Raw genomic sequence first — 13,199 nt, 5'->3', positions numbered from 1 at the left:
TGAATCTGTATATTGTTAAAATACTGTAAAATATCAACTTTTTTTCATATAGATAATACTTAGTGGTTATTAAACTTCTATAAAGAGATCATTACTTATGTAATGTAAAATAATATACTGCAAACAAAGTACATAATTAGGCTGCAAAACATTAATATCACCAAGATGATTCCAACATGGACAGTAATTTTTCCTTTGTTAGGAGAATTCACCTTCCCCAAAGCATTTTGCTACTAATGCATCCAAGAGAGGTCAAGGAGATCTACAAGAACAGCTATTTGGTTTGTGGTTTTTATCCCAAGCTTCCTCAAATCACTTTTGGAAATAGGTAAGAGTGTAAATTATAAATCCACAAATATTTAATTTATGTGAATATAGAATCTGAAAAACAACCAACACTTTGATCAAGTAAGCATTTTTTTCCATCTTAAAAACCTCAAGCAACAGAACTTGCAATGCTGTATTTTGCATTCTAAAGGCATTTATCTGTTACAGGCAAGGGGCATCACATACTCAATGCACATATGGCATCAAAATAAGATTAAAGGACTCTGAAAACCGATGAAATTTGGCCCTGGAACATTTAAGGGAGTTCTTTCAAGCCAAAGCCTTTAACTTATCTAAGATGTAGCTTATAGACTTTATGAAAAGCCTTCTTGTTAATTAGATAAATGCATTTCCTACCGTTTCATGATTTGTGTGGAAGCTGCCAGTTTCCACGCTTTATGCTGGGCCCTATAACACAAATGTTTTGTTCCTTCTATAGGCACATCTTTTGCTACTACATCTTGACAAAGTTTGCATTCCCCTTGGTGTGATATTCCTCAGCAAAGCAAAACCAAAAGGAAATGCAAACCTCATCTCTGTATGAAAATGAAAGAAGACGTTTCCCAACCCAAGAACTTTTGAGCGCATTCCAAAACTGCGTTTATTTTGTATTCATGGGTGTGGGGAGAGGGGGGATACTTCTTGGCAATTTATTTCCCCTGAAGAACAGCACTCCCTATCCAGGTTCACCATAAAAACTGTTTGTCCTCCAGAGTCTAGGGAAGCATCGTCCTGCCAGTTCTCCCTTCTCCCCACGGGCCCCCGCACATAACAGTGGCGAAACAGATGGTCCTCCCCCTCCCCTTCTCCTCGTCCCTTCCGCAGTCCCACAGTGTCCTCCCACCCTTCCTTGACACCTTCTCCAGCGCTTAGTGTCCGAGGCCGCCCCTCAGGGCTTCCAACAAGTGCAAACTTTGGGGACCTTCTGAACTCTCCCACGACCCCAAGCTTCGACCGCTACCCTCCTCCCACACCTCGGTCCCCTAACTACCCATTTGCCGGTCATTGAGAGAAAGACAAACCCCAAACTTCCAGCCCAGGTGACGAGGCGCTGCGGCTAACCACAGCGGGGCACTCTCCTCGTCCTCTCTCCTCTCCATCCGTCCTTGGAAATTGGAGCCTACCCTGGGGAACTGAGGAGTCTGCTCCTGTGGCTTCCACGACCTAATCCTAACTCCAGGGACTCGCAGGAGTTAGGATTAGGTCGTGGAAGCCAGAGGCGCCTGGGCGCCCTCCTCTACAAGTGGGACCGCAAGTGCAAACTCTACTGGGAGCGGGGGCTCCCGGCCATTCCCTGGGGCGGCGCGCCCAGGTGCAGGCTCGCTAAGCGGAGGCGGGCGGGGGCCAGGCAAGCAGAGGGCGCCCATTCCGGGGGCGCCGGGCTGGGCTGGGCGCCCGCAGCTTACCTCGGCGCGCGGGCCGCGGGCGCGTGGGGCAGTGGCTCCTCCAGCCGGGAAGCTGTTGCTCACGCTCGGGTGGTTGCTGCGGTCCCGCCAGGGCTGCACCGGGGCTTCGCGCAGACGTTCTCTCGCGATCTGCTGCAGCCCAGGAGGTGGCGGTGGCGGCCGTGGAGGTGGCGCCGGCGACAGCTCGGCCCGGCACGGCCCCTGAACTGTCCAACTCTTGCCCGCGCGTGGCTTCAGCGCCCGGCCGCTGCCCCCGCACTGAGCGCCTGCGCGCCGGGCCTCGCCCAGGTGAGGGGCGTGTGCCCGGAGCCCGCTGGGCGCGCCCGGCCCCCTGGCCTGGCCGAGGACCCCGGGGTTTGGACTTGCCAACGCCACTCTCGCGCGCCGAAGCTGTGACGGTTTACCAAGCAGAGACTTGCGAGGCACACACAAGAGAGGGAATGAGGCGGGACCGTTCGGGGGCTCGTTGACACTGCAGAGCCTCCCGCAGCATCGCTGCCTTAAATCCCGCCTTTCCAGGCGTGCGCGCACAGCGAACCAGAGGAGGCTCCGTCCCGATCAGGGGTCTCCCGCGGTCCTCAGCCCCGGGGCTCGCGTCCCCGAAGAGATCTTTGGCAATGGTCGAAGTCCCAAAGCCGAGATGCCAAGCCCCGCGATGGGGCGGATGCGTCCAATATTAGTCAACCCAGAGTGAAACTCTCTTCTTGGAGATCGTCAGACCAACTATTTGTTTTTTCTCTTTGACCACCCCTGGGCTCGCAGACCACAGCTAGCAACCTCGGCATATTTGGCGGAGCTGGGAAGGCCCGGAGCGCAGAAGGCAACGCAGCCTCGCCGCGGATCTGAAAGTGTTGTGGGCGGGGGGCTCATTTTCCTCCGGATTTCTTTTCCGTGTTTAAGTTTTCAAAACTAAAACCTGTCATCGGTTACCCTGATGTAGAGGGCATCTTCTGAAAATTAGTGCAAACATGGCCAAGGTGCTTGGTTCTGAAAGGGAAAGCACTTAGAACACTTAAGAAAGGGAAAATAATTTTAAAAGAGCAGTTTTCTGAGATTACTTCTTTGGGGAGAAGTTCGAGAGTCCTAAATGACAAGACAGCTGTGTTATATAGCAGAGATTTTTTTTTTTTTAACCAGATGATCTGAAAATATTTTTCTTTGGTTCTTGTCTCAGATGATTGACACTCACTACGTAAATAATTAATCCTGCAGCTGTTAATGTATTGGCATAATCGTCTAGAATAAATATCTAACGTTCAGCCAAAGCCAATGTTGTTCTCCCAGGGTGAGCTTGAGATGCGACAAACAACCACACCATCCTAGAGCTTTCTAAACGAGCAGGCTGTGTTTATAACCCACCTTGGAATGTAGGGTTATTGCAAGCACCAGCATATCTGAGGTATCAGCGTGAGAAAGGGCATAAATCTGACTTACAGTTTTTTCTATTTTTAGAATCCCAATATCTTCACATCCAGGTCGGCAGTCTCAATACTAAGGACAGACGCTTACTGGTGTGTTTATTCTTAAAACTGTAACTTATTTGAAGTTGCTACAGAAGGACAGCACCACAATTCAATCATTTTAACCCAAAAGAACATGAGCTATGATAATTGCTTAAATTATCTTTCCCAAAATTATGATCTTAAGGTCTCGTCTCATCAATAAAGGTTATGTTGAAAACAAGTCTTTCACGAGTCCCTGAAGGTCAGTAAGATGGAGCTCTGGCAGACTGGGACAAGCAGGAAATTCCAGAGGCAAAAATCTTCCATGAGAAAAACACCCAGCTGCCAGTGCCATGCACTTCAGAGTTGGGACAGCGTGATTGTCGAGGTTGCCTCTGAGCTCAGGTAAGTATTGGTATCTCCAGGAATCTAAGATGCAGAGAAAGGAGTGAGGGCCCCTTAAAGTCTCCAGTCAACACCTTGGATTGCACTTGGAGGCAAATGAGTAACCTCTGCGGAGTGGAACACCTGTGAGAAGTGTTCTCCGTGGCTTGCACAATTTAGCAGCATGTGCATTTTTTTATGTCCTGCAAACTGCAACTATATCCTTTCCTCCTCCCTGTCTATTTTTAATCACCTATAGCTAAGACTTACGGCAGAGAATAATTTGAGGGTTGCATTTCCGAACAGCTGAAAGAAGCATAAAATCCATGCAGACAACACCCAATTTTTCACCTGTGACATAACTGACTAAGAATCCTGCCCTTTGTGTCCTTAGCCAAGGCAGGATTAAGGCCTCTGGAGCCCCAAGCACAAAACAATTGCAGTGCCTCCTTTGTAAATGCACTTCAATATGGAAACAACATTAAATTTTAAAACACGATATTTAAATACATAGAGAAAAAACAGCTTCTGTCTAGATTTTCTGATTGGAAATGTGTTTCTATCGTATAATTTGGCATTGAACATGCCTTTACAGTGTTATCTGACATAGGGGATTCTCTGGTCCTCAAAGCCTCCAAGCACCATTTTCCTGGAAACATTCTGGCTCACTCCTGGTAGTAATGGAGTAAACCAGCTCAGAGAACTATAGCCCTAAGTTCGGGGCATTAGGAGAGTGGTCAGGATAGCAGCAACACTGGAAGGTTAGTTCATCAAGGAAAGAGCCCAAATATCAAGGAGGAACATAACAGAAAGGGATTAATTTAAGGTTTTTCTCTACTTTTGTGTTTATGAAGTGTGTGTGTGGTACATTGGTCCCTAAATATTGAAGACCTTAGCTAGACAAACTCCTTTTAACTGCATTCACAAATTTAAACTTTCCCACTGAATAAAGAACTTGGTGATAACAAGGAACATCAACAAATGTGGAGACTTCATAGTTCCCTTAGTTTTACTATATGAGAAATGGAAATGAGTTCATACATAAGATGTATACTACTCAGGTGATGGGTGCACCAAAATCTCACAAATCACCACTAAAGAACTTACTCATGAAACCAAATACCACCTGTCTCCCAAAAACCTATAGAAATATTTTTTAAAAGATGTCATATTGTAAAACAAGGCCCTACAGACATTTTGGATCACTTTGCAGTCATCAATGAGACTCTATTCTCCAGGCAGGGTGCCATATTTTGAGAACCATTCCTGCAATAGAAGAAAACCGGACTACATAGGAATAGAAAACCCGAAGTCTAGGGGTATAGCTCAGTGGTAGAGCATTGAACTGCAGAAAACCCATTTCTTAATAGGCTACTAAATTATATTTGTTTACAAAGGTGCATGAATATCTTGCAAATGTCAGAAAATTCTGTATTTTATTTCAACGTTCACATGTTGTGAGAAATTAATGGGATAGATGTTTCGTAACATTTGTTCTTAACAGTCCTAACTCAGGCTCAATTTTTTTAAAAAAATGTATTTCTTCAAAGACACAGTAATTTTCTTAAGGAGGTCTGTCCACTCAAGATAAATAAAAATGAATTGTAATAAAAATTGAGGATTTACTGATCAGTTAATTTTCAGTATCATTTTCTTGTATGTTTGAAAAAATAATGGAATTGATAGATCTTTAAGGCTAATGAGATGATTTTAGGTAGAAGTTCCAAATTTAACCTAGACCTATATCTCTAAAAATGTATGAAAAGTATAGTTTATTTTAACTGTAAATCTGAAAGTTGTTCCTAAGTTGTCAATTTGTGTTTTATATTTGTCTCATTTTTAAATCTATTTAAAATCTAACTGTAGCATATGTATTTGGAAGGTGAAAAGATATAAAACTCCTTACCTCTCAAGCCTTCTTGAGAAACTATGCTATTCTTTTTTTCTCTGTCTTGGGGGATTCTTTTTATGTGAATCTTTAGTATTCTTTGAAAAAGAATTGTCCTCTTGGCCTATAATTATTTTTTAACTAGAAATTGGGTTCCCTTTCATCTTCCTTTTTTATTTGAATACTCTTAGCAGAGAAGGGCCATGTATTTAAATTCCTTGCTCACTAATGTGTCTTCCTTTTTTACATTTAACACATTATGATTTATCTTGATATTTAATTATTTAAATATTTTTCCCAAGTGTGACTTAGCTGTTTGTTTTCACCCTTTCCTCCTATAAATTTACTTTCTTGAGATCGAGTGGAATTGGTGCTTTGCTGTGACATCGTGCCCCCTCTTTGGGGCAGTAATATCTTTTTTGTCCAGAGGTGATCAATATAGTAAAATTATTCCTTCTAGACTCTAACCATGGCTTTGCAGTAATAACAGTGCTTCTTGTTATACATCTGTCCCTTTGAAACCTAATCCAGCACTGCCTTGGGCCCCAAGAGGAAGACTGCACTGATTTTACAATACCCCAAATCCTTTCCTGATTAGATTGCAAGGTGATTACCGTGGTTAACACACGTTCCCCAGTTTGGTCCTTTGCTCTGAGATAAATATAAAATAATTAATCTTCCTTTAACTGCACTTGCAATTTTGATTTTTCTCCCACCTTTTATAAATCTGAACATAGTAACACTCCTTTCAAAAATGCTCCATTATTTCCTAGGATCAGTTTTTCAATTCCTTCCCTTGGGCAGGTAACTCATAACTGCCTAGTAACTGTGGAAGCTCCCCGATGACTAATATTTTTTGATTTCAAATTGTATTTTTAAATAGTTTTCCATTTTAACCAATACCATAATTTTAGATAAACTATGTTTATTTAATGTTTAACTTACTGTGTTGAATAACTTTCAAAAAGCTTTAGTGTCTAAATAGGCAACACTTAGCCCTTATTAAAGAATGCTGTGTCCAGACACTGTACATGTGCATTGTCTCATTTTATTGTTATGAGAAGCCTATGAAGGAGAAATTGTTAATACTACTTTACAAATGGGGAAAGTGAGAATCAGTAAGTTTTTGATATGCTCAAGATCACATATTGGCAGAGCTGCAATTCTAACCCAAGTTTATCTCAGCTGTAAAAAGCTCTTTGTATGCTACTTCTTGAGGTTAATCAAAAGTATTGATTAGACTCTAACTTCCGCTGAAAGTAGAAATCATATCCTACTGGTTCTTTTGTCTTTTATAATACCTAATATATAGTGCCTTACAAAGAGCAACTTAGCATCCATTTGCATAGTACATGGTTTTACGTTGTCTGTTTTTCACGTGTACAACTAGTGTCACCATAGCTTTTGAAGCCATTCTCAACTTAGTTTCTTTAAGGCAGGGTTACCTTAAAGAAGATGAGAAGACTGAGGAGAAAGACCCCTATTTATTGACAAATTATGAATGCGTTGTAGCTTTTGACCTCTCAACATTTTTTGATTATGGATGACCAGCTAGACCTCCCTAAACAACTCCTTAAAGATGGTAGCTATTTTCTATCTCATCTTCTCAATAAAATTATCAGGCCCTTCAAGCTAGGAACTATTTCTTATATTTTGTTTGCATTCATGCTCTACCTTCAGTAGGACTAGGACTACCAAACCAGCTGTAGATATTCAATGCAAACTTAAATGCAGGTAGGAATTTTTCATTCTTCGGCACACACATGTAAACAACAGGACATTCCCTGCTACAACAAAAGAAGTGACTTTCAAGAAGCCAGGTCCAGGCAGTCATTCAATCATTTCAATAATTATTCTGTATTTAATATACAAGTCTTTCCACTAAGCACCAGGGATACAATAGTAAACAACATGGAGTTTATAATTTACAAGCCGTAGAAATAATAATGGTTTTACTATAGACCAAACAATGGTTGCTGCTTGTACTATTATCCAGTACTTACCTCCCTGTTGTCTTCCCTTTAGCATATTACATTTTCACTTGGCTTGTCAGGTCCCTGCTCCTTCCCTCATTTTCTAATTCAGCAATGCATTTTCCCATCTCTCGTTTTTATTAAATCTGTTTGAAAATAGATTTTGCTCACATTTTCCAGTTTCTAACTACTGGCCAAAATTCATTTCCCTCTTTTTATAAGGGGCCCGCACTACTTGGCCAATTTAAGGAGCCATCAAAATCCTAGCAACAACAACAAAAAACCCAAAATGTTATTGAAGCTGACCTAATTGATAGTATTTTATGGATGTCCTTTGTGGTCAGAGCCCTTTATCCAAGCACCTTTCAAGAGTTTTCAAGTCATTAGGATCAAGGCTAGAGTATAAGTGACAATCATTTAAACATCAAACATTACCTGAAGAACTCCATGCTAATATAGGCATATCCGCGGGGACTGGTAGAAATCATTGTAGCTCAGGTGGATTTTCTGAAAAAGGTTTCTTAAAGGAGATGGACCCAGCTGAATTATAATTCAGGGAGCAGGGGTGGCATGAGCAATAGGTTGGGGTTATGAAAAAATCTGAAGCCTGGAGGACAAAAGTGCTAGTTTCATCTTCTTGGACAGTGAACTTGGCCATTTGAATTAAATTTCCTGAGCCTCTATTTCCCTAATGTTCAGCTTTGGCACTATCATGACACTTTCTGAATTGACCTCAATGAGCCTCTTCACATTTGGGGCTGTCTTCACTTGCAGTATTTCACACTTAAGAATGAAGTTTTCTCATTTTAGATACAAACATCTAAACTTCCAAAACAGATCAACTAAATTGGTAGTTTACTACATTTTAAAAATGTATTTGCTTAAAAAAATTTCTTCAGAGGGTCTGATTTGTCCCCCATGGGACAATTGGCAATGTTTGTGAAGACATTTTTTGGTTATTACAAGTCAGAGACCCTGTAAAGGGTAGAATGCTGCCAAATAATGTGAACACACAGGACAGCCTTCCACAGCAAATAAAAGTCCATTAATAGCCAAGGTTGAGAAATTAATTAAAAGGATAATTTTCTATAGACAAAAGAAAGGTATGTGCAATGTTCATGCCTGCTAAAAATAAACATTGATTTAAAATAGCATGAGATAGCATCACATTAGCAAACTTTAAAAAAGTTATTAAGATAACAATTCTGGCAGAATTGATATTCATTGGCTCAACTGCCAAGAGCAGTGTAGCATATTTATCAAACTCTTACAATGATTATTGCTGTTGACTCAGTTGGCAATTTCAGTCTAGAACTGTATGTTATGGAAATAATGTTAAATTGGGGAGGGGAATGGCTCACCAAAAATATTCGTCAAAGCTTTATTAATAATAGGAAAAACTGAAGACAATCAAAGGGGAATGGTTAAACACATCTCATTAAAGGAATGTTATGTAGCTATTCTCATACATGATGTTTGTTAGAAATTTGTAGTGAGATGAAAAATTATTAATGATACTGTATAAAGAAAAGGAGAAGGGCCGGGCGTGGTGGCTCACGCCTGTAATCCCAGAACTTTGGGAGGCCGAGGTGGGGCGGTCACAAGGTCAGGAGATCCAGGCCATCCTGGCTAACACAGTGAAACCCCATCTGTACTGAAAATACAAAAAATTAGCAGGCATGATGGCGGGCACCTGTAGGCCCAGCTACTCAGGAGGCTGAGGAGAGAGAATGGTGTGAACCTGGGAGGCGGAGGTTGCAGTGAGCCGAGATCATGCCACCGCACTCCAGCCTGGGCAACAAAGCAAGAGACTCCGTCTCAAAAAAAAAAAAAAAAAAAAAAAAAAAAATAGGAGAAGATAATTGGAATATAGCATGATCACAACAAAGCAAAATAAATCAATGCCTGAAAGATTGAAAGAAATGTGAAACACATTCATATAAATTGATTTATAAACATTTGATTGACAACATTTCAATCACATTGTGTAAGTCACATAATACATACATGGACACATCTCCACAATTATATTTTGTGGCATATACCATCCGATATTTCTTTTACATATGTTAAGTTTTCCTGATTTAAGCATCTCAGAAGACAGAAGTTTACATTTTATTTTCTTCATCATATTAAGGATGTAGTTATATGTTATACGAGACTATTAAACAATCCAGGATTCTCTCATGCATTGTTGATGGGACTGTAAATTGATACAGCCTCTCAGGAAGTTACCTCATTGATACGCATGTGCTTCAACACAGCAATCTCACATTATTCGAGAGACACAGTAAGAGAGCTAAGCAAAGCAGTATGTACAAAAATGTTTGTATCGTAGTTTGATAAGGAAACTTTGGAAGCAGAGTAAGTGCCCAAAAAGAAATAATAAAAATAAATTATCCTACTATGCATTAACTATACTTTTTGTAAGTAGAATATATTCACATATTAACTTTTGCTATCAAAGTAATAATGGCTTTTCAAAAAGCCATTGGCAGAGATGTGTAGTATACACTATCAGCTTTAGCAGACTTGTGATGCTCAAGCTAGTTTAAATATCTGCTGACACCCTAGGACTTTTGAAACCTAAATTTAATGTGTTCTTATCTATGTATTTATTTTATTTAATAAAAACTAACAAATATTAAAACACATTTGTACACAGAAGAAAGAGGCATATCCTAGCTAGATTAGTGGTAAAATGTCACTTAAGCTTATCCAAAAAATAATGGAATTAAATTTCATTTGTTTTAATTGTAACCGATTGTCATATACCCTGCCTAGATGAACTTCTCTATTTCTGGGAGCTTGTGTTTCTCAAGACAACCTGTGCCATCTCTGGACAATTTCAATTATGAATTTTTTTTCATAGTAATTCCAAATTTGCCATATTGATTTTCCTTACCTCTATTTCAAAAGTTTATTTCTTGTAAACAATTTTCAAGTTGCAAGCCAGGCTCCCTGCTTATCTCCTTCCATTGAAAGAAGAAAAAGTACACCATCAGGCTGTGTGAGGTGAAAATTTGGCGGAGCATCAGCATACCTTTCTTGCCCTGCATGCACTTAAAAATAACTAAATATCTAGCCACTACGCCCTCACACTCCGCTATTCTTAAGCTGTAGTTCACAATCAGTCTCCTCTTTTCATCACTCCTGATATCCTGATATCCCTACCCCAGGTACTTTTCAACTATCCATTTCTTATCTCGTATTAACTTCTTATGGAACATTCAAACACATCAGAAACCCCAACCCATCCTCCTATTCAGCAGGAAAAGCTTAACTCTTGCATTCCTGGAAGGTAGAACCCATCTGACTTGAGCATCGTCATCTTTCTTCCTCACGACAAGAAACAACTCAGAATTTCTCTTTTTCTGTCCAAGTTAAGGCCTCCTCCATGTGGTCTTAATGCCAATTTCCCTTGTTGCATTCAGTACAGCCTTCCTCCATAGTATTCTTGATCCCACTTCCTCTTGCCTGGCTCCATCATTTGAGATAATGGCTGCATCTCTGCAAACCTTCTATCTTTCTTACATTATTCGCTCTGACCTCTTACAATTAATATATTCAACAGCCTCCTATTTTTAAAACGAGAAAAGTCTAAAAACAAAAACTTCCTTAAATTTTCTTTACCTAAAGCTGTTGTCTTCTTTTGTTCTTTCCTTTGTCATCAGCACTTATTTCACCAGTGTTTTAAGAGCTTGTGTGCACGTAATACTCTTCTATGTAGTTAGAGTCATACATAAAAATGTATGACATAATCTCTGATTTAAAAAGTTTAATCTATTTTTGGAAACAAGAAACTTCCTGGGGGAAAAAAAAAAACTGCCTCCACTTGCTGTCTGCACTTTCTCACCTTCTCGTCAATCAGATCCATCACATTCTCAATCAAATTTCCACTTCCAACATCATCAGGGATATATTGATTCTTAAATCCGAGACGTCTTCTCAGTTCTCATCCTCTGGCCTTTCTTCCTTTAGAGATTGCCAATGATTGAAAAAGTGTTTTCATAGGTATGATCAAAATTGATACTCACAATAGCCCTGTAGAAGAGATATTCCACCACAACCCTAATTCCCCACCTTTATTTATCAGATGAGGCTCAGAGAGAGTCTCAATTTGTCCAAGGTCACCCAGCAAGTGCATAACAGAGCCTGGACTTGTTCCCATATTTTCAGACTCCAAAGCCACCATACTTCTTACTCTACTCCAGGTGCCTTCCATGGCTGACTAAATGAATGACTGGATGCATCTATATCAATCATGCATGCATACAGCATGCAGAATCTTTGAAAACATTTTTCTTTCTTTGATCTAATCTGACAGCACTTCATGCAGCCCTAGATATGGAATTACTATCTAGTAAATGTTGCTGTCGAAGTTGCCATACAAAGTACATGGCTGACCTTAGGTACCTGAGTGGGACTGATGCAACATCGATGTGCAGACAGAATAAATGCTGTCTTCAGGATTTCTGTCATGAACATACGTTACATGTAAACCAGCTTTATAATTAGGATCTTTTGGTGCCTGAGTAACTCAACAACTGTACTCTCAAAAGCAGATAAACCTCATTTTATTGTATTTCACTATTAGAGAGTAATGTTTCAGTGAAGTACTAATTTACAAATAATTACCTTTATTCAAATATTTTTGAGTAATCAAGTAAATTGGAGAATCTTAAATGCCCAGACTAAATTCACTGCTCAACTTATAAAACCTTTAATTGATGGATCAATTCCCATCATGTTATAGTCTAATCTTTTTGAAACTCTTATGACTCGTATCATCTAAATGTCTAAATCAGTGATGCTTCTTCCTTTCTTATAAAAATCATGAACTCAGGTTATCTGAAATTGCTGCCTTGTCTAATTTACTTGCAGGTAACTTTAAAAAAAAAAAAACAAAAACTGCCTACATCTGTTGTTTCAGGAAAATTGCTGTCTTAAAAAGGTAGCTCTCCACCTGCTTTTTCTAAAGAGGCATATGCACATCTGGGTTTTTATCTTCAAACAATCTCTTGCTTGTAACCCTAATTAGTCCAGTCATTTACTTTCATTTGTTGCCAGCGTCTTTGAACATTTTACTGCCATTTGAAATATTTTCTGAAACTTGCTGCTTATTGTCTTTCTCTAGTCTAATATGTAATCTTTCCTTAATTTGGCTTATTTACATAGCTTTCTTCCTACTTCACAATTTCTTCGTAAATGGATATTTTTAAATTTCTTCCATATGTCTGCATAACTTGTCTGAGATCTCTGTTAGGTATTTATTTGTGTGAACTACTGCCTTTTTCTTTCTTTATACTTCCTTGGATAAATCCACCTTCATTTTGTTCTACTTTTGAAGACTTTATGATTAAACTCAGTAAAATCTTTATGTTTTCAATGTTAGTCTATAAAAGAAACTTTCACTTACTAGAAACCCAACACATGCACAACATTGTGCTAAGCTATAGGATAAAAAATCCAGGCAGAAGGAAGACCATGAAAACAGAATGTAACACAAGAGCTCTTATATTTAGGAAAAATTGAAATGTAACAGGGTAGACAGGATGTCTAAAAAATCAATTCAAAAGAATATGTAAAGCCAGGAATGGTGGCGAATGCTTGAAGTCCCAGCTACTGAGGAGGCTGAGGCCGGAGGATGGCTTGAGCCCAGGAGTTCGAGACCAGCCTATAGAAGAGCAAGAAGAAGGAGGAGGAGGAGGAGAGGGAAGAGGAGGAGGAGGAGGAGAGGGAAGAGGAGGAGGAGAGGGAAGAGGAGGAGGAGGAGAAG

General features: G+C 39.9%; 1 protein-coding gene across 2 annotated transcripts in view; it reads right to left on the bottom strand.

Moving 5' to 3' along the window:
* The window catches only part of ZNF385B (zinc finger protein 385B), a 423,520-nt gene extending 421,512 nt beyond the window's left edge, over window positions 1-2,008 (bottom strand). The window contains exon 1 of one of the 2 annotated variants that reach the window (XM_050750566.1): window positions 1,734-2,008. The gene's annotated coding sequence lies outside the window, so the exon portion shown is untranslated. The remainder of the gene's footprint in view (window positions 1-1,733) is intronic. The other variant, XM_050750567.1, reaches the window with a different exon arrangement.
* Window positions 2,009-13,199: the final 11,191 nt, after the last annotated feature.

Source organism: Macaca thibetana, chromosome 12 (genome assembly GCF_024542745.1).
Source record: "Macaca thibetana thibetana isolate TM-01 chromosome 12, ASM2454274v1, whole genome shotgun sequence".
NCBI lineage: Eukaryota > Metazoa > Chordata > Mammalia > Primates > Cercopithecidae > Macaca > Macaca thibetana.
Note: the sequence above shows the minus strand (reverse complement) of the source record. Positions and strands in the feature narration are given on the sequence as shown.